The sequence below is a fragment of the Topomyia yanbarensis genome, chromosome 2, assembly GCF_030247195.1.
Source record: "Topomyia yanbarensis strain Yona2022 chromosome 2, ASM3024719v1, whole genome shotgun sequence".
Classification (NCBI taxonomy): domain Eukaryota; kingdom Metazoa; phylum Arthropoda; class Insecta; order Diptera; family Culicidae; genus Topomyia; species Topomyia yanbarensis.
Genome location: NC_080671.1, coordinates 306,824,835 through 306,847,017, shown reverse-complemented (window position 1 = coordinate 306,847,017; position 22,183 = coordinate 306,824,835). Strand labels below are relative to the sequence as shown.

At 38.0% G+C, this 22,183-nt stretch overlaps 1 protein-coding gene across 4 annotated transcripts in view; it reads right to left on the bottom strand.

Annotated features, from left to right (window-relative positions):
• The window catches only part of LOC131683505 (neuroligin-1), a 97,762-nt gene extending 75,971 nt beyond the window's left edge, over positions 1-21,791 (bottom strand). For all 4 annotated transcript variants that reach the window (XM_058965535.1, XM_058965537.1, XM_058965534.1 and 1 more), the window contains exon 1: positions 21,100-21,791. The gene's annotated coding sequence lies outside the window, so the exon portion shown is untranslated. The remainder of the gene's footprint in view (positions 1-21,099) is intronic.
• Between the last annotated feature and the right edge of the window lie 392 nt (positions 21,792-22,183).

Genomic DNA, 22,183 nt, shown 5'->3' with positions numbered 1-22,183 from the left:
TTTTGGAATAAAATGTTTAAAAAAGGTATTTTTTAAAGTTGGTGCAATGCACAGCAAGTCTACTTTTTTAGTTAGTTTTAATCTGAAGTTAAACAAACGGTTGTGTTGAACTAGGTTTGTGATAATATTGTCTTATTTAATACAGTCATCATCACTAGAAAGCGATTTTACTGAATATATAACAAAAACGATTAAAATATCCCTTAATATATCACCATTGGGCATACATGCAAAAATTCTTTAACAATTTTTGATATACTCTTAATTTTGCCACGTTATACAGTAGGTTCTTAGGTATGTAAAAAAAGTATAACGAAACAAAAAAATCGACGAAAAATATTTTGGTTTTTGGCCAAGAATTTGTTCTAGTTACTCCTCTGTGCATTGGCCAATTTGGACCTTCAGCTGTTTCTTAGTTATGGTAATATTATGAAAACCTGTATATTATTTTCTAGGTTGTCATGTAACTATTTTCTATCTCGCGAAATTTTACGGTTCGTAACTTTCGTGTGCATGCGTTAGGGGCAATGCTATTTAATAAGATTTTTGTTGGTACCAACAATTAACTAAATCAGGTGCATTATCGTAGTTGTAGATCTCTTGGATAATGTCTTTTACATGCTATGTTGCTCTGGGTGAAACAATCGACTACTTTCGCTTAATCTGTGTGTGAATTGTTGAATATGTGTTGATCCAATTCGGACCATTTGCCTAATATACAATCTGAAACGAGATCGCGAAAAATCGTTTGAAAGGGAATTGTGCGCAGATGATCGAGGCTTCAGGAAAACATAAGTTTTGCAAATCGGTTGAAAAATTTCAATATTACTGTTCGTAACCACTTTTAGGTGATTTGGGCCAGCACCTATTTTGTATTGATTATTTACTGTAAAGTTTTACATATTAAAAAGAATTTTTCATTTCACAATTAGAAATTAAGTAAATGACAAATAGAAATAAATTAGAACAAAAAAGGAATTCACTTCAATTGCAAAAAAAAATGATAAGATATGAGTGATACGAATTAGACCAGAGTTGGGGTAATTCGGACATTTGATGTACACTTGCGCAGATTCATTCATATACAACGCGATAAGAAATCGGAAAAAGTTGCATTAGAAAAAATGTGTGAAACTGATCAGGGTTTTAGGAAAAAAATATTATTTACAAATCGGTTGACACGTTTCAGTTCTAAAACTCATAAACCATTACTAGGTCCGAATTGGCAAGTTCCTTCTATGTACTGAAATACTTTAAAATTTACTATTTAGCTATACCAAAAAAGGAAAAGATGCAAAAAATACAACATTTGAACAATATTTTCTAAATTTTATTGCAATATAGTGAAAATTGGGTGAGTGACAAAGAATGTTCAGGGTACATATCGAAACAATGCGGTGTACACCATAACTCAAATTGTCCTGAACCAGTCCCTTTGAAATTTGGCAAGGTAGCTACAAGAGCGTTGTCCGGGATCAGGAATCAGAATACACTGGCTCGATTGACATGACGAACAATGTTATTCGGAGATTTGTGCCATGCCATGTCGTCTCATCACTTTCCTGGTAGGAAGGGAAAAGGAGGTGGTAGAAAAAAGATGGGGAAATAGAACATGCCTACATAATACAATCTCACCAATAAATAATGAAACCTACTGAAAGAGCCTACAGCTCTTTATCACACTGGGGTAGGAACAATAGCATAGCAGTGAGTTTTAGCTCCCTGTACATAGGCTCATCTATGCATGAAGAACCAAAAATCCGGATACCCAATTACATTACTGCAGAAAAGTTATACATCAAGTGATATGAAGCTCCGTAATTGGAGTTTGCAATGTTTAGTCATTCTCCTGACTTGAACACTGCAATTGTGCGCTTGAAAAAAACACAACAAATTTTTTGACTCACATCAGGAAGAAAAGTGTTTTTTGAACGCAAGTTCAAATGGTTGGCATGCTCGGATGCAGCAAAAGAACGAATCTGATGCTTTATCCAACTAATCTACGACCAATTCATTTCCAGTAACACCAGAATAACTGGGTACCGAGAAAAGGTAGGTAGCAATCTGCCGAACTAAATGCTTTTATGGCAGTCTGACTGTCAGAGCAAAAATAAATTCTTATACCACAAATTACACTAGTTTACAGCATTTCTGAACTAAATAAGCTAGTGGTCATTTTCAATGTAAAATCGTGTGCTGAATCTGAAAATGTGATCCAAAAAATTTACAGTAGAACAGTTTTCGAGTTACAGTGAAAAAATGAATTTTACGTTTGAAATTAAAAGTACGTTCAGTACAATCCAAATATCTTCGGTTGTAGTGCATCGACATGAAGTATTATTATGTTGAATTAAAGGCAATTGAATGCACTTTCGATCGCTAAAACATTTTGTTTCAGTGCGACTACTGGTTCTGACGTTATTTACGAATCAATTGAACTTTTTCTTAATTTTTCGTCATTTTTTGAACAAAAATGAGCGTGTGGTCAATATTTTCGGCAACATAAAGCATTCCCAGAAATTATATTTTTATGGGAAATTAAAGTTTATTGTTTATTGTTTGTTTGTTGTACCGTCACCAACAGACCCCTTGGCCCCAATGGTGGTTACTAAAACTAATTACATTTCAGAATACACATTATTTTAGTTTTTATCGAATTCCTTGTCAGATTGAAGTCAAACGCCGTCGCCACACTGTTAAACACACGCTGGAGTCCGGTAACATCACTCTGGCGCCCATAGTTTGTTCTCCTGAACGGGACTCGCAGAAGAGAGTTATTGCGCAGAGCTCGAACGCGAGCTTGAACATCGAGGCGTCCGAGGATTGTAGGGCAATCCACCCTGGCAGACAGTAAGTCCGAGACGAACAGGGCTCGAGAGCAGTCCCTCCGGATGCTTAGAGTATCGAACTGTATTAACTGACAACGGTTTTCGTAGCTCGGCAGCTGAAATCTGCTTTGCCAAGGAAGATGTCGGAGTGCAAAGCGTATGAACCGGCATTGGACGGCCTCGATTCTGTCGACACCGTTCTGGTAGTAAGGGTTCCAAACAGCAGAACAATATTCCAGTGTTGAGCGAACCAGCGCGCAATAGAGAGATTTTAAACAGTATACGTCCTTAACGTTTTTCGCTATTCGGAAGATGACCCCAAGCTGTCTTGATGCCTTATCCACAATGGATGATGTATGTGGTTTGGACGTTAGTTCCGAATCCATGATGACTCCGAGATCCTTGACGTTAGAGTATCTTGGAATACTCGAGTCGAAGAGATGGTAGTTAAACTGAATCGGATGGCGTTTCCGCGTGAACGTAACGATTGAGTATTTGCTCGGGTTTAAAACCATTCTGTTTAGATCACACCACGTACTAAAGCTCTCCAATTCACTCTGAAGAAACTCGGCATCGGTTTTATCCCGTATTTGTAGAAACATTTTCATGTCGTCGGCAAAACCTTGTAATTTGATGTTGACGTCATTAAAGTCTGCTAATAACCAATGAAAACAAGCACTTGTTAGTTTAAATCCGATGAAAATTGCGAAAGTTATTCAATTTTTTGTAAAATGGCAATTTTTGTGTTTCTCTGGGTCAACTTATTGAACCGTCTCGATTCCAATTTTTTCTAGGGCTTGTTTAATAATATATAAGGGACTCTCTGTCAGAATTCTGTTAAACAAGTAAATGGAAGAATTTTGAAAGAATTGAGTGTGGGGTAATATGCGAACTCGTTTATCCAAATGATTAAGGACTTCTGGTAACAATAATTTCAGCCTCAGTGGAGTAATGTCATCAAAAATTGCGCATTGAAAATACGCATAATATTTACATGTATAGAGTCGTATATGTACAAAACACATTGTAAACTGCACGCTCCACAATGCCTTGATACACACATCGGAAGCTTATGACTGTGCAAAATGCTAAATTCGGGCACTAGCTTAACGAATGATGACTTATCCACATATTTCGTCACGTTTTGTTCTACTAACAAATTATTTAGGTTATTAAAACGTCTAGAAGCTTATAATTTGAAATTATATTGGATTCATATTGGCTTCTATAATGTACCGATTTTACTGTACTAGGTCGCAAAACTTCAACATACTACAACATATTGCGTAAAACATCTAAGTGCAATTACAAAATATTCTACGTTCTTCAAATCATTTTTAGGTTCAAATTTTGAGATTTTAAACCTGAAATAAGGCTTGTTCGGGGAGTGGGCGTAGCGTATTGGTAAATCGATTGCCTTGTACGCAGCGCCCCTGGGTTCGAGTCCCGACCCCGCACATAGGGTTAGAAATTTTTCCTAAGAGATTTTTCTAACCCGAAGAGGCGAATGACCTTAAGGTTAAAACCTCTATAATTGAAATAAAAAAAAAGGCTTGTTCGATGTCCTACATAGTTTCAAAACACGAACTGCTAGATGTTCTAGGAAGGAACACAAATTAAAAGTTTTACAAATTATTAATGTTATAATAGTTGACGTATGTAGTATCACATATTTCTACGGATTCGTATACTGCCCATGATCGCATATTTGTCCCGTTTTCTATGGGATTTCCTATATTTATGGGACTGATGTGCGATCATGGGCAGTATAGTTTGTATTAACATTGTACAAAACCCAATTGAGCAGCTAGCGTTTCAAAATACGAATTTTATAACATGTGCGGGTTTAGTTTACAAAGAGTTTTGTATCATAAGAGTGTTATTTTATGTAATACACTTGTAAATATTACACGCAGTATTGCATACCAATCATTCGATGACTTATAGTTTCATTGAGCCTGAAATTATTGTTATCATAAGTCTTTAATTATTTGGATAAACGAGTTCGAATATTACCCCACACTCAATTCTTTCAAAATTCTTCCATTTACTTCTTTAACAGAATTTTGACAGGAAGTCCCTCATATATTATTAAACAAGCCCTAGAAAAAAATTGGAATCGAGACGGTTCAATAAGTTGACCCAGAGAAACACAAAAATTGGCATGTTACAAAAAATTGAATAACTTTCGCAATTTTCATTAGATTCAAACTAACAAGTGCTTATTTTCATTGGGTATTAGCTTTAATTTCCCATAAAAATATAATTTTTAGGATTGCTTTATCTTGCCGAAAATGTTGATCACACACTCATATTTCTTTAAAAAATGACGAAAAATTAAGAAAAAGTTAAATAGATTCGTAAATGACGTCAGAACCAGTAGTCACTTTAAAATAAAATGTTCTAATGATCGAAAGTTCATTCAATTATCTTTAATTCAACATAATAATACTTTATATCGATGCACCACAACCGAAGATATTTGGATTTTACTGAACGTACTTTTAATTTTAAAGGTAAAATGCATTTCTTCACAGTAACTCGAAAACTGTTCTACTGTAATTTTTTTGGAACTCATTTTCAGATTCAGCACGCAATTTTACATTATAAATAGTTTCGAATATTGAAGTTCAGATTGGGATTTGTATAATCTCAATTCACGACAATAGATACTAGCATCGGCTCGGCCCTCCAACAAATAACCGTAAATGTATCAAACTACGCATTCTTCAAATTATCGCTCCATACTAGAGTTGTGGTACCGATAATATCGTTACCAATCCCGGTAATACCGACGCATTATTGGTACCGTAATACCGGTACTGAACAAAAACCAGTACCGTAGCTATAGGGGGAACCATTTCAAAATATCGGTCCGCAAGATGGCTTTTAATTATATTAGTTATCTAGATAAATTGTTCAGCTTACGGCTTTATGTAAGAATGAGGTGGGTCCATAATCACAAAAGTTCTAGAAGAACGGTTTTAAATTCCTAAATTAAACTTTCTCAACAAGCCATCGGCGACAAGGTAAAACTGGTAACAGCACACCATCTTGAGGACATCCGCAGAAACTTGGTTTTATTGCCTCCACTTGATTTTGCGATGAGCATGTCGGTTACTAAGCATTGCGTGTATCCAGTTCGTGATACATAAAGGACTTCGTGCTGCGTCCAAAATGGATTCGAAAGACTCCCAAGCTTGATTGCTTTTGCAAAAAGCTTTTTCAATATTGTAGACAACCTTGCGTAACAGTAGTAAGTAGACTTCCTCCGCTTAAAGCTCACAAGTAACGCGGCCACCTTTGGGAATGAGTTTTACAATTATTTCCCTCCACGCTAATGAAATATATCCTATTACAAGACTACAAGTAAGAACTTTTTTTAAAATATGCTTGACGCATTCATATCATCTTTGAAGTCGAATTGGAATGGAATTTCCCGAAGATTCACAAGAAGCAAAATTTTCTATCGCCCATTTTATCACAATTTTACGAATGAATGCCCAAGAATCAGAACTATGCGAAAAGAACGAAACGGCAGTCCTCAGTCATGGCTCCATACAGACTGGAAAGTGCATGTCAACAAGACAGTTGAGTCTTCGTCGAACCCGATGTGAACGTTATAGCTTTTATTTGAGCTTGTGGAAATCGGATCAGCCATCTCTGAAAAAATGAGTGACATTGTTGGCCACATCACACACATTCTATTGGCGTAAGCTAGATTTACCGCCGGAAACTAGACCGCGACGAGACACCACCAGTTGCTGATCGGTGGAACATCAGCGAACCGGACGCCCTGCTCCACCAGAATCGCCGAACTGACCTCGACACCTGGCTTGTTGGCTCGGTTTCGAAAGAACTTAGGAATTCTCCGTCGGAGTAGGCTAAGTCAATCGGAAACTAGACCGAGTAGTTTGCAAACAAGTCGGGAGCTCAACAAGCTAAATGGCACCAGAAGGAAGCCAAAGATCCCAAAGGAGTTGCGGTGCTGAATGGTACAAGAGAGCCGTGTCGTTGGGTACTCAGTAAATTAGACAATCTGGAGTTTGCCGCCCAGATTGTCCGCGTACGGGAAGAGCACCAATTCTCGATCTACCTAGCTTTTCTACTGCCACATAGAAATTGCCATCTTGTGTGGATGCTAAGGGTGCTTTTGAACATTTTTTCTGTTCTTTAAAAACACACATAAGTACACACACAGATTTACCGTACTCGACGAACTGTTTCGAATGATATATAACACTCGGGCCTCGGTAAAAGAGTCGATTTTCGAAGCAATTGCTATATCTTTCTATTGAGCATCTTTCTATTGAATAGGATTCTGGACACTAACAGACACACTTTTTGATAAACTCAGTTCCATCCCATCGCTGATAAACCCTTGCTGGGACGTGTATACATTCATTTTTAAATGTCATCGATCGAGTTCCTTCCTCTGAGCGGTTCGACAAGATGCGGAAAGATATTTTCATCCACCTCTAGAGCCGGTAAATAAATTTCCAACCACCACGAGCAGTCTGCACCAGTACACGCACTTTGGTATTATCATCATCATCATCATCATCGCGGTGGCACCCTGCGATGCTATTGGAGAGATGGGAAGCGACTGGAGCTATAAATTTATTCTAATGGAACTAAGTATAGCACATCGAGGCTGCTGACGCTTCTAGCTTCCGGGTGACGTCGAGCAGAAATTGTGATGAGAAACATTTACCAACTCACAACTCATTATTGGCACGCCGGGTTAGCTTCAGTTGCACTTTGAAAATCGCAATGAGCGAAACTACCGATTCCCATACTGCCTTTGACTGCGTGGGTGGATCGAAAGTTTCCTGGAGCGTACATTCTTCTTCAGTTTGAAGTGATTCTCTCGTGGAGTGAAGGTAAATTAATCAAGTTGTTCCAATTAGAGTAGTGACATTTGGAGTTTGGCTGAATCGACTTTCCCGCATGCAGTATCTATCGTTCGCCTTCTGCTGTTTTCATACACCTAGCCCATACCTTCGGTGTATTCATTTGCGGAATGAAGAAGATCCTTCCCATTGACACTTCAGCCAAGCTTGTTGTTGAGCACCTTCGTTGATGTAATGTTTGTTCCTAAGTGTGTGCATGGTGAACCATTGACGCCAATAAGTTGACTATTGTTGAAGGAGGAACGGCTCAGAGAAGATTGTTTCACCGATAAAAATCTCATTAGGGGAAGAGCGTACATATATTATCACTTCAACATCTGTATTTTCTAATTACGGCAGTTTTGCCTTTCTTATATAGAAAGGTTGTGCAATCGGACGCAATTTCGACGTTTCAACCGAGACCCAGAAGATCGAGACGCTTATATCATGCGACTAGCTATTTTAGCCCACTCAATTACCCAGAAAAACCTTGTTATTTTTTTTGCTATAGGAACACGATTTTCAATTTTTGCTTAAATATCGGAGTTGTTCAGAAGTTTTTCAGTTTTTATTGAATTTTTTTTATTTTATTTTTATTATAGAGGTTTTAACCGTAGGGTCATTCGCCTCTTCGAGCTAGAGAAATCTCCTTTTGAAAAAATCTCTAACCCTATGTGCGGGGTTGGGAATCGAACCCAGGTGAGCTGCGTACAAGGCAATCGATTTACCAACTACGCTATGCCCGTCCCCATTTTTTGTTGAACGTTTTGACCAGTCAAGCACTTAAATGAATGGCTCGCGAGATTTATTCATTTTTCTTATGAATCCATTTAAGATTCACGCAATTCTATAGATAATCCAATGATATCACCAGAAGATATAAGTTTGATATAATTTTCCTTGCATTGCAGATCGGAATATCATAAAGAAAACTCATTGCGTAATAAACATTAACATGAGATATACATTTGCTAGCCTTCTGTTATGACGTTCTGATCGGGCGCTCATCCCAGTGGATCTGTGTTCAATCCTAGCCGAGGTCGTTGAGATTATCTTAGGTGAAAAGTGTATTGTCACGGCTTCCTTCGGAACGAAAGTAAGGCCATTGGTCCCAGTCAATGTTTTGGTGGGTCTACATCTAGGGTATAGATGATGAAGTCACCTCTCTGGCTTCGGTAATAAATATTCAGTGCGGATATAAGCGAGAGAGGACAACAAAAAATAAAATAGAAAAATATATGTTAAAATACTGTTTTGGTATTGAACCATCGACCAAAAATGTAACTTATAATCAAGGCTCGAGAAAACTGAAAGTATTTGAGCTCTTAGCACCCCCTAATAGATTGAGTTGCGTATATCTATGAAGAGTATGAACATACGTGAAAGAATCGGCTGGGATGTTAGCTAACATGACAGTGGTTTTTAGCTAAATCACGCCCGGAGATCTCAAGATTTTCCTCCGACATCGCCACGTTCACATCATCCAGTGTCTAGGCCCCTTAATCGGTACCCAACTAGCATACGTTGTTACTGTAATACATTTCTAATTGATTGTGAAACTAATCGAGTAGTAAGAACATTTACTGAGCAAAAATCGAATGGGCAACTTATAAAAATATGTTTGTATTTTGTAAAAATCGACTGAGTTTTTGTTTGATTTCTCAAAGAAATAATATTGAAACAAATCAAACTTAATTCCTAATGAAAATGTTCCACAATTATTAATTGAAAAATATACGCTGAGGCAAAATTAAACATGTTCTTTGAGGAAAACATTTGTCTTGTAGGGTATACGAGTCCTTATTCTTCTCATTAGTTAGGATGTCACATTATTTCGATTGTAAATTGGCTTACACTGTTTGGATTGTGTTTAAATATGTATCAGCGTCCTTGCTTTGTTCCTAAGGAGCAGCAACATAAAAAATTGGATTGGAAAATGTTAAGTTTGTATGAAAAAAAAAATCGAGTACAACACTCGAATTTTCTTCCTACCTTTTGACCTAATGCGTTGAATAGAGACAACAGACACTGCTCTAACTAGTATATTGAAATGGGTAGGATGAATACAGGAACTAAGATGAATTTAGGACATTTAGGCACAATTTATTTATTTATTCATTCATAAATTTATAAAAATATTCGCAAGATTTTCATGAACAATTAGTTCACAACGAACTGCATTTTCACTGGAAGACATATGACTCTACCAAAGAAATTTTCACGCGCCATTGAGAAATTGTAATATTATTGTTTAATATACAACGATTCCACAAATGATCTTTTTGTTCAAATTGTCATAATTATATAAATGTTAACTTTAACAATCTATCTTTTTTTAATTTCTAGCATGGCTTGCACAGCTACAGTGTAATTAATTTTTGATTTGAAATATCCTGTTCGTACTGTGACTCTCAGACAAGTAAGAAGTTCTTCATAGTCCGCGTAGAATAATGCTATAAAGAATAATTCAAAGCTTGCTAATCTACCTTCAAAGTTATCTTGTGCGTTCTCCGCCTCTTAGAAGTTCTGGCATTATTGCTTGTTTCGTGTATGCATCAATAACCGTTATTTGGCCAATAGAAGTGTTTGTTTACTTGAAGGTGGCTTTCAAGTAAACAAACACTTCTATACCATACCATACCGCATACCGTTATAAAAATAAGGTACGGCTAATATATTGCATTTCCCATTCTTATCTTTCCTACTATCCAGCACTTGGCAATAGGCCCTTGCAAAAATTACTTCCCCTGACAATAAATCGCTTCAAGGTGATATGGTCGTCGAAATTAAATCGACTCCCCAACTTAAATTGTACCCATTCTCCTCAACCGGAATTTTTTTTCCAGATGAAAGAAAAAAACTATTGCAGACTCCCAACGGAGCAATATTCTATCGTGACAGAAATATCGGAAATATGCGCCGATCAGCTTAGGGTGATGGTATATAGTTTGAGGCATGCAAATGGTATTTCTGGCTACAGCCCTTTTACAGAATTAGGTTGCAATAGATGGGGTCGTCTCCGATTCGAGCTTGAATTGCATGGATCTACTGACACGGTGTTGGCTGTTTTAAAGACCCCGTGCTTCAACCAATGAAGACACTGGAGTGCAAACATTTACATTCAGTATCCGTCGCAGCTCACGGAAAGAAGACTTATGTTAATTCAGACTATTGTCGGGTGACCCTCGCTGGGTTTACTCTGCGTAACCACCTCCTCTTTGACAAGGTTCGTCCACCTGTTCGCCTTTCTGTACCGCGGATTATGAACTGCACTAATTGCAAACAATTGGGACACACAGCTAGCAATACGGTTCGTTTTGGGAAATGCACTGAAAATTATGTGGATGATTCCTGTGGAAAAAATATCGAAGAGTATTTCTATTGTAAGGGAAATCCACACGATCTCTTGACATGTCCCGTCTACAAAAAGCGCGAGGCGAAATTCAGGGACTCGCTGAGCGATCTTATGCAGAAATGCTAGAGAGAGATACGCAACCGTCCACTACTAATATCGACAACAACTTCTCTACTGACGAATACGACTCTGATGAACCCTAAGAAGGAACATATGTTGCTGTGGCTAGAAGCAATAGAAAAAGGAGGAACATTTCCTCTCCTAAGCTTCGATGTAAATGCCAGTAGGTGTCTCTTCAAGTTACTCCAAAAATAAGTGTTCCCATATTTCAAGCAGGAAAAGAAATCAGCGATGGCTTAACGAAATTCTCTGAAATTGTGGACTGTTTTTTGTAGCTTTAAATATTTCTGACTGTATGTGTTTTTATTTCATGGACTTGTTGACTTTTCTCGGTGAAAATGAAAACACCAAATTTTCCCATTACCTCACGTAACGTTTCGGCTTACTGCTCTTCAGCCATCGTCGGACGCATAAACTGATATCACGCATCTCCATTCACTCTCGTTCACTCCACATTATAGTGTCCACATTATAGTGAATGGAGATGCGCGATATAAGTTTATGCGTCCGACGATGGCTGAAGAGCAGTAAGCCGAAACGTTACGTGAGGTAATGGGAAAATTAGGAGTTTTCATTTTCACCGAGAAAAGTCAACAAGTCCATGAAATAAATATGTTGCGGTGACCATAAAATCTTATATGTATGTATTTTTATTTGGATAAGTTTTTATGTATTTATGTAGACTCTTCATCAGATGAGTTAATAATAATAAATAAATAAATTGTATTAACTGTCACCCTGACTCCGTTTCGGGAGCAAGCAAAAACTACATTACTGAAGAATATGAGAACCATAATTATTCAATCATTGACTTGAAGCTTGTGATGAGATTAGGCATACTAAAAAATTATCAGAAATCTGTCCATTTCAATTCCAAAAGGCTGCTGGCAGTAGCGATAATGTTTTAGTATAAAGCACCAATGAACAAAATAGGTTACCCTAAATAGCGACATAAGGGTTTATACAAATCTAGGAGAACCTCACAAAATGATCCGGCTAAATTTCCTTGAACGATTTTCGGTAGTTGGTTTACACAGAAGTTTTGTGGGTTCGAATGCAACGGATGTACATCTACTGCAGTGAAACCCACATAACTGGTACAGTAAACAATCCACCGATAATTGTCAAACATGAACTTTATTCATCGTGGGTTCATTGGTAACAGTATCTTGAAAAACTCAACTGAAAACTTTTTTACATTTTAACGACATTCAATTAGCTAGAGATTACTGGGTAGGGAAAGTTATGAAAATTAGAGCCATAGCACTCAAGTGAAAGCAAGGATGTGAAGTAAACAGATCGGAAAACTAGAAGTGGCAGGGACATTAGAACAGGCTTAATATCGTACGGGCTTAATCTTTGTCTTCTGCTAATGAGGGTCGAGCTTTGGCAGCATAACTACGAATCACCCGAGTTCACTAGCATGTGTCCTGGTATATCTATACCAGGACACATGCTAGTGAACTCGAATCGTTGATAAAATCCACGTAAAAAGTAAACTGTCAAAGAAGTGAGACGAACTGTGTCCTTTCATACGATAGGTTGACTATTTGGACATTCAGTGCTACGGGTATATACATGACATAATAAAATGTTTCGCTTTGACCTATTTCTAAAAACTTTGAGTTTGAAGAGTATTTCAATTCATTAATATTCACTTCAAACCAATTCACCTTAATTTAACTGGGATTACTTCAATTTAACTTATTCCCCGTTAGACAAACGAAAAAGCACGGTTCTTTCCTCAGTATTTTTATGATTATGACATGCTAGTTTGAACGAATTGTGATGTATTATGCAGCAAAAGCAGCTTAATCTATGCTCTGTGCTTTAAGTGCAAGAATCAGTTCCAATTTATTGAAGCTATTAGTATAAAATTGAGGAACACACGAGTAATGGTAGAGTTAACTTATTTTATTATGCGCACTGTATGGCTAAACTCCTTTCAGTCCGTGCATTGTTTATAGAGATGCACTAATCCATAGAATGCAGCGAAGATAAAGCAACGAATAAATTTAATAAAAAGACGAGAAGTGATGCTAGTTTTATTCTCTACTCTCATGGTTTAGTAAGTATCATACATCGACTTGCACAAATCGTTTTTGTAATTGATTGGATATTCCAATTTAATCACCAGCAAAACAAATGAAACTGCACTGCGCGTTGTCGGCACCTTTGACAGTTTTTCTGAGGAACCTAATTTGCTTTGCATCATCGAGTTAGCTTTCTCGCTTTTCTAAAGAAAATTGCATTATACAAATGTGTAATAACCTGTGCTATCTGTGGTACCAACTTCGTTGGTAGGAAATAAGTTCGTATTTTGACCGCCCAAATCATGCATGTCTTTGTCGCAAGATGTCACGTCCACACCTGACCAAACGTGGAATGCTGGGAAAGCAAAAGTTGTCAATCAGGCAGAATTTTGAACAGGCTGAAACTGCTCTTACTGACCTACGAAAAATGATCATTTCTGAGGACACCGAAGCGATCAGCGCTCGTCGTAAATAAGTCATCAAAAAACAAAATAAATCACCATAATTATGAAATGCCTACAAAGCATATAGCATACATACATAGAACTCAAAATATTTAAGCATTTGTTCCTTTCAGAAGAAGCACGGGTTCAATACCGTACAATTATTTTCGGAATTACAGATTCCTGTTGCCGCGAATCAGCCAAAAGTAGGATCGACATTAGCTGCATCTGTTGTCACCAAATTAAGGCCGGTCCAATAGATGCTCGCTACGCTGTGCCAAATCAAGGTCAATCAACTTTTGAACACGATTTCAGATCTTCAACCTTTCAGTCGGTCAGGCAGGATCAATGTCCCCCGTGTCCGAGGAAACCATCCCAGTTCCAGCTCATGTGTTGGTTATTCGACGAATTCCAATTAAGTCAAACCATAGAAGAGTGCACAGTTTCAAGTGAATATTTTCCTCTAATTTATTTCTATAAAAATCTAACCTTATTTATAATTCAATATCAACAACGGGAATAGCGTCATCACCTAAACTCGAAGACTGAACGTGGGTGCCTATTACTGAGTTGGATAAAATTCACACAAGCCTCGATTCCATGCAGGCCGAACGAGCGCCGCACAGAAGAGTAACTAGAACAAATTCCTGGCCAATAACCAAAATATTTTTTTCGATTTTTTGTTTTTGTTATATTTTTTTACATACCTAGGAGCCTACTGTATAATGTGGCAAAATTTTGAATATGTCGAAAATTGTTAAAGAATTTTTGCATTGATGCAAAATGGTGTTATTTTAAGGGGTCATTTAATCATTTTCATTATATATCCAGCAATATCGCTTTCTAGTGATGATAACTGTATTAAATAAGACAATATTATTACAAACGCAGTTGAACACAACCATTTGTATAACTTCAGCCTAAAACTAACTGAAAATAGTGTTGCTGTACACTGCACCAACTTTAGAAAATACGTTTTTAAACATTTTATTCCAAACTTGAATGATAAAAAAGTTATATTAAACGGCTAGATTCAGCAAAGTTGCTGAAGCAGTATTATAAAACAAGATTTCAACTTTCCAAAAAACATAAGAACTCTTCCGGACTTGTCCGATCCACAAATTCCAAGCAATTTGAAAAATTTTAAATTTTTACTAATTTGGGGTACACCGAAATACTGTAGGGCCAAATACTATATTTGGAAAAATGTATCTCTGTGAATACGTGCACAAACGTCTTCATTTTCCACTGATCATTTGTTTATGCAACTAGAAAAACAAATCTATTCACAAAGATATCCTCGAGATTACTAGCATTTGAAAGGATATAGAAAATTGATCTCTGCGCTGATAGGTGGATAGATGCCAAATTGTTCCAAAAACTATTGTTTATTTTTTGTTCATATTAACCTTCCGGAAGTCGCGCTAGTGCACTGAGTGCACGCTGTTCTGAAAATCTAGCGCAATCGTCTTAGCGCACCAGCGGCTGCTCGTTCAGTGAGCCATTTGCGCGACTTCCGGAGGGTTAAGGCACAATAACAGCAATGGCAGCAGAAAATAATTTTGGCCAGGATTCGACCTCAGTTACTCCTCTGTGCGCCGCACAGTGGCGGGTGTTCAAACAAAAGTCGGACAAAACCTCAAATGTTACCTAATTTGGCTGAAAATGACAATTTAAGCTAATTTAATTTACAGTTCACCAATGACAGCAATATCATAAAAAATGAAGAACACCAATTTAAACCCATTGTATAACATGTTGGTTTACTGTAGATTGTTTACCTATTTTACACAAAACACCATGCACCTCCATATCAGCAACAAAGTTTCAAAATCTCCTTAAACCTTTTTGCGCACCTAGGCGCAGAACGAGACCATGATATTCGAAAAGTAGAGGTTATTTCCCATAGAATGTATTCTATGTGACCGTTCCGAAATGATTCCGAAATTTGTACAGAATACATTAGTGAAAAAAGTATTTGTGATCTGACCACCTCAAACATATTTGAACTATAAAGTCATAGTTCCAAGCAAATTTACCAAATTTATTTTGTCCACTAATCAAGTTCTTTCGTTCCTCTACACAATGAAACTAGTTGTGCTAAAATCGGACCAAAATCAAAAGAGCAACATGCATTTGAAGTGAACAGAGCAAAGGTGGTTTCGGAAATGAAAATCTGGACTTTGCTATGTTTACACTCATGTTAAAAATTGTGTTCTTATCAAATCATAAAATTTTGAGTATAGGTCGTTCAATACATGAGAAATTCAGGAAAAATATAAATTATCAATATTTCAGAAATAAATTTTTGAGGTTTTGGCCAGCCTCCAGCCACTGTGCGCCGTCAAAGGATTAGATATAAAAATATTTGATTTCATGGCGAATAGTGAAATAGTGCACTGCTAAAAATTGCATCTGTGAAGGATTTTGTGTTGTTTGAATGGATGCTGCAAGACAAAAATTTGCTTCAGTATTGTAAAACAGTTTTCGAACTAACCGGAAAACGACAAGAGGTACCTTGCTTCAAAACCTTTTCAGCGTAAGGTTAGCTGCACTTCAGCCGTATTCTTGGCAAGATGCCTCAACTGAAGAAAATGTGTTGTCGGCCACAACGAAAGTTTCCGCGACCATGCCCCAAACTTTACTTGTTTTGTTTTTAATGTGGTTTGCTCAGCCAATTTTCAATTTACGGGGGGAAAGCAATGAAAAATCTTTTGCTTGTTTTTACGCATGAAGAATGGTGAGCTACAAAGGTTCGGATCAGGCAATAAGCAACGGTGGGCTAGTTTCATAAGAAAACATAAATGTATTGGCAATGTACTAGGTGGCAACATAGCAGCCAAAGAAAGACAGACAGAAAATACCTACTGTTACCTCTAAAACTAACGAAAATGCAAATAAGGCGAAAGAGATTAGGGAATTAAATCAGGATAGTGATAAGCAGTAAGAAATATTGAAGATACATTGGACTCTAATTAAATCACACTCCGAGTAGTTTTTTAAATCGTGGAGTTTTTTTTTTCGTGAGTTCAAACATGTTAGCGTTTTTCAAATAATTTAAAATAAAACTTTTTAATATCAGACTAGTGTAATAAACTTAGTTGACTATTCACTCGTCGGAAATGTGGAGAAGCACGGTACTTCATGTAGCTGGAAGGATGAAAAATCGACACATGGTATTGGAACGATTGGAGGAGACGCCTGGATACATACATTTGATAAATTTATTTTTTGATTACTAAACGTAAAAATATCAACTACAAAAAGGTAACAAAACTAAAAGGTGTCATTCGATTCGCTTTATGAAATTTTGGAATAATTTTAGATGATTACACTACCCATGATCACATATTTGCCCATTTTTTCTATGGAATTTCCTATCTTTATGGGACTGATTTGCGATTATAGGCAGTATAGCGTTGTTAATTGTTGATGAATTTCTATTCCACTCCAATGGGTTCATACAATTTCAACTTAAAAATTGTTGACAATTGTATTGCAGTGTTTCAGTTCTATACTATTCAACAATGCGTATTATTGTAGAAACACTGTGAATATGATGGAAAACATAAAATTTTCGCATATGTTTCGTTGATTGTTGGTGGACTTGCAAATATCTACCACCAATCGTTTCATGTAATGGCCAAAAAACAATGTTGTCAATATTATTCGTATGATTTAATATAGCATACATGAAAAAACTCCATAAATTTGTCAAAAATATGTAAAACAGGTGCAATTTTCGCTGATTTTCTCTAACACAGACCGCATTATCATAATCATAAGCGTCATACAAATCATACAAAGTCGCGCAGTGCGCTGAGTGCACATCGTTCTAAAATACAGACGGAATCGTTTCCAAGCATCAGGCGGTAGCCTAAATGTAGATCAATTGTAGAGTATATTCGCAACGCCTTACAATTGCCAATCGCCCGAAACTTATCACCTTACATTTATCGACGTTGATCTACATGAATTTTAGTAAGCAAAAATATGTCTATATCATCTTGAAGCACAGCAGAGTCGAGTCCTGAGGCAATTGAACGAAAGATTTTCCAATCATCAGTGTATAGTAGTTTTCCTGACTTGATGCGGGTGCAAAGATCGTTGATTAATAAGAGAAAGATAATTGGCCCTAGGTGACTTCCTTGAGGTAACAGCGTTTCGAACGTGCTTGAACGTGTGGTACCAATTCTAACGAAAGCGGACTGCTCGGAGATGTAGGAATACAGCCCTCTGGTTACCCATCCAGGAAAACCTGATCGCTCCAGTTTCAAAACTGCAACGTTGTGGGGCACCTTGTCGAATGCGAAACCAAAATAGTGGACGCAATACCACTTGTTGACGCTTCTCGGCAGGTTGAACCAGAAAACTTGTGTGAAGTGGCGGAATGTTTTTTTACAAATCCGTGCTGATATTCGTCAAATATGCTGGAAAATGCAGCGCACATCGCATTATAGATAAACTTTACTAGAACTTTAGCTAGACAATTTAATATCGAGATTCCTCTGTGACTTTCCATATTGTGGATGTTTCCAGCTTTATCGATGGGCACTATAGCAGCTTCTTTCCATACACTTGGGAAAACATTTTCCAAGATTGAGAGTTGAAAAATTATACTTACTGGTGCGTAATGAGCTCGGGCACAATGTTTTATAAACGCAGGAGGCAAGCAATCCGGACCAAGCCCTTTCAAACAGATCAACGCTGGACAGAGCGCTGAATACACCGGCATCATTTACGTTAGGAGGAGGTAGGTTGATAGTATACGTTGGCAATGTCTCCAGGTACTGTTGCGATGGATAGACAAGAGGACTGATAAATATATCTCGGAAGTACTCTGCAAAATGGTCCGCCGAGTGTGAATTACTGTTTCGAAAATAGACATTTTCTGGTATACCCCTGGAGCGTCTTCTGGTATTTATAAACGTCCAGGATGTCGAGGGATTATTTCGAAGGCTGCGTTTGACATGGTTCAGATATTCACCGAATGCACTGTTACGGGCTGTTTCATATTGCAGTTCCATTTGACGAATAATAGTTTTGTTGTCGTCGGTCCTACGACGTAAGTATCGCTTTCGTAGTTTCCGGAGTACGTTTCGTAGGCGACCAAGCTCGAGTTTCTACTACGGAAACTTATAATCTGCCTTCTCTGCTGATACGTTTTTAGTAACTTTTTTTTTCATATATTGCTTCGTAGAACGGCGCAGCAGATCTAAATCTTTTCACATAGCATATCACGCCAATTGACTACGACAATGGCCATTGAGACTTCATCGAGGTTGCATCGAGTAAAGTCAAAGTTAAGATCGTCGGTATTGTATCAAAAGCATAACTACCATCAGAACGCGTATCAAATCTTAGAACGAAGGGTTTATGGTGAAGATCTACCTTCAGTATAGATGTTGGAAGCTCAATTAGTTCGTCCGTGTGTTTAACGAAGGTTAAATCAAGGATCCGTCCAGTCACATTGCTAAGACAGCAGATTTGATACAAACCACCAGCGACCAGCGTTTCTGTGATAGCCATCTCTTGTTCCGATGGTGAATTTTTAGGAATGTAGCAGTTGAGATCGTCATGAAAAATCCACTGAAGATGAGGGAGGTTGTAATAGCCTACAACAAGTACATTGTCTTGTCGATTGGTCTTCTCAAGAATATTGTGGACAGCAGATGAGTGAACGTTGTACATGTCAAGATCGCTGTTGGGTCTCAAATAAATGCTTTAAACATATATAGATCGGCCTGGCAATGAGACGTTCCAGTTAGGTTTTTCTTTATCGCTATAAGAACTCTGCCTCCGCGGCTTAGATCACTGGTAGAAGTGTAGCGATCGGTAGATTGCGTAGTTCGTCGATAGCTCAGCGTTTAATATATCATCACGTAGCCAGGTTTCGGTGAGGACGATGATATCGTAGTCGCAGGAAGTGAGGGCAAGCAAGAACAACCGGCGTTTTAGTTCTCATTCCGCGAACGTTCTGGTAGTAGACGAACAGAAGAATATGTGCTGTATGCGACGGTGTGCTATGAACCAAAATGGTTTCCGGGAGCGGATTATCATTTAAAGCAACATACTCGCCTGAGGAGGAAGTTCGGAAGACCCCCTCACGACCTCCGAAAGCAGAGCCGGGACGACTGAGCTGGTCGCTGGCTGGTAGCGCGACAGCGTCGAAACGCTCGAGGCTTCCGTATTGCTGTATAAAGGGCGTCCCGATAATGGAAGCGCAGCGTGAGTTTGTAGATGTAGTCTCGACGATGGCATGGCTATTATGCTTCGTTCAAGAAACGACAGATTGCACGAAACTACTGCACCCAATGGCACGCTAGAAACCGAGTGGTTTTCAGAAAGCGAACTGTCATGTAAAGCAGAATACTTGCCAGAGAAAGGGGCTCGGAGGACCCCCTCGCGACCTCCGAACGCAGGGCCCGTAAGGTGTCCGTTTTAGCACCATTCCCATTCCTTTACTAATACCGCATATCCATCTTACGTGTGCCAGGTGTCCGTCTTTTCCATTCCAGTTTTGTAATGACGATTTTGTACCTCTTTTTCACAACCATTTTAAACATCATTCTATTTCAAATTTTATTAGTATAAGTTACTATACTGATAGAATAATATCTCAAATCCGTTTGCGTACAATTTGCGAGCAATGCATCAACGGATGAGTCGAATTTGCTATGTAACCTTAAGGTATCCGTCTTGGGAACAGTTCCCTTTCATCCTATCCCATTAAATTTCCTATCATTTTTTCATCTGATTTTTCATATTTTTCAATCTTCTAGAAAGGTATAGTCGCATTTTCAAGGAATAAATCAAGGCTATTACTATATCCATCTTTGTTGATAGCTAGATATCCTACGTAACAAAGTTTTATAGTGCACTACAAGTGCACTTTGTTTTATGAGCCATATAAACACAGACAAAAGCGATTGAATAACATTTCCTTAAAATGAATAGTTTTATAATCAATACAATACATCTAGAGCGAAATGTTCATATGCTATTTTATATTCTGTTGTAATGATATACTTCAAAGAAACATATTTTGAAAATTGCTCGAGCACTGCCGGATAAAAATCCATGTCAGGAACCGCGAATTGGAACCTCGTCAGCATGTATCCACCAATTCAATGCATCCCATTTAGGCGTACACAGATTTCCGCGAAAAATATATCAAATATGTTGTATGATTCAACCCAAATACATTTCAGTCCAATCACGAGCATGTCATGTGAGACATTATTCGTTCCCAGAATGCCCGCACGGCTTTTCGATCTATCCCTCTCGTCACGCTGTACAATTTGCATAAAAACAAGAAAGGACGCACACAATGTGTGCAAGAGTTTCCTATATTTAGCATAGGATGAGAGATAAATAAAACAAAATATCTATGTGACAGATGTGTCGGATGTTGCAAGAACTACTAACCTCATCGGACGTGTGATCATCCTCCACCTTTCCTATGTGATGCAGCGAAATCCAAACGAACGCGCGACAGGCTCATTTCAATTGATTTTTGATCCACTTCCTCGAAGCACCAAAACGCGCAATTCACTTGCGAACCAAACATAAATATATATATTTAGATGAGCCGAACGGGAAAGACGGAAAACACATTTTTCTACTGCCAAATGCGCGCTGCTGGCAAAACCATTTCACTGTATTTTCGCTATATATTCCCGCGGGTATTTTTAGCGACAGAGGAACTTACAGCTTTCGCTTTTATGTTGGTTCACTTACGCATTAAATAGTACATGTACAAGCAGGTGAGTGAACTCTGACCGCGTGGAGTACCATCACAAACCACAGTTCAAAATGTCACTCGATCGATTCCGACAGATGAACAAATTTGCCTGCTGCATACTCCCAACTATCGGATTACCATACGGCACAGCTCGCGGAACTTTCCCCGTCCGAAACGACAACAGATCGTCGCTTGAACGCCTCCGAGTTCATCACCGAGAACGAAACAATCCACTCTAGATTTGGTTAGGTAACGCACTCTAGCTGCGCACCGGTGAAGGTTAGGCAGTTGGTATTTTTAATCTCTCAACAATCTAAGGTCTGTTCACTTCACTTCACGGCGGAATTGGAGCGATCACGTCCGAACTGCTTCAAGACTCACCGACGACTGACGAGAAAATGTGGCACGTTCAACGGTTCTGCTCAAAGATGCACCGAAGTGGGAACGATTGACGGTGATGACTATGATGATGATCTTGATGAATACCGTGTCACAGTGATACCGTGATCGTGCGATTTAGAATCCCTTCAGTCGTGGAATTATGCTCTTCTCTATTAAATCGCGTGTTTTCACTATTTGATCTTTTATGGTTTAACCAATAAAATTAAGTTGCTTTGTATCATATACATCAACAGGCATTCCAAATCCCTGACGATGTTTGTCTTCATATTTCTAACAATCAAGTCTTTCACAAAACAATAATCGCGAAAATAGTTAAACAACAATAAAGTTGGCTCAACCGTTGTTACGATTTATTAAAAGTTCTAA